Source organism: Haliaeetus leucocephalus, unplaced genomic scaffold (genome assembly GCF_000737465.1).
Source record: "Haliaeetus leucocephalus isolate CR32 unplaced genomic scaffold, Haliaeetus_leucocephalus-4.0 Scaffold233, whole genome shotgun sequence".
NCBI lineage: Eukaryota > Metazoa > Chordata > Aves > Accipitriformes > Accipitridae > Haliaeetus > Haliaeetus leucocephalus.
Genome location: NW_010972669.1, coordinates 192,081 through 192,285, shown reverse-complemented (window position 1 = coordinate 192,285; position 205 = coordinate 192,081). Strand labels below are relative to the sequence as shown.

The 205-nt window shown below is 82.9% G+C and overlaps 1 protein-coding gene across 2 annotated transcripts in view; it reads left to right on the top strand.

Moving 5' to 3' along the window:
• The window catches only part of CHSY3 (chondroitin sulfate synthase 3), a 156,926-nt gene that overhangs the window by 1,050 nt on the left and 155,671 nt on the right, over window positions 1–205 (top strand). The window lies entirely within an intron of this gene.

Below are 205 nucleotides of genomic sequence, written 5' to 3'. Positions count from 1 at the left end.
GAGCGGTCCCTGCGTGGGCGTGGGATCCCGGTGCGGCGGCCCGCCGGGCGAGGCTCTGCCGTGGGCCGGCGGGGAGGGTCCTGGGGCCGGGCGTAGGCAGGGGAGCGGCGGGGTGGTGCCGGCCCCGCGTCCCGCTAGGCTCGGCCGGGCAGCCTAAGGGTGGCGGTCCCGCCTCGACCCGCCGCCCGTGGGCAGGCGGCGGGGG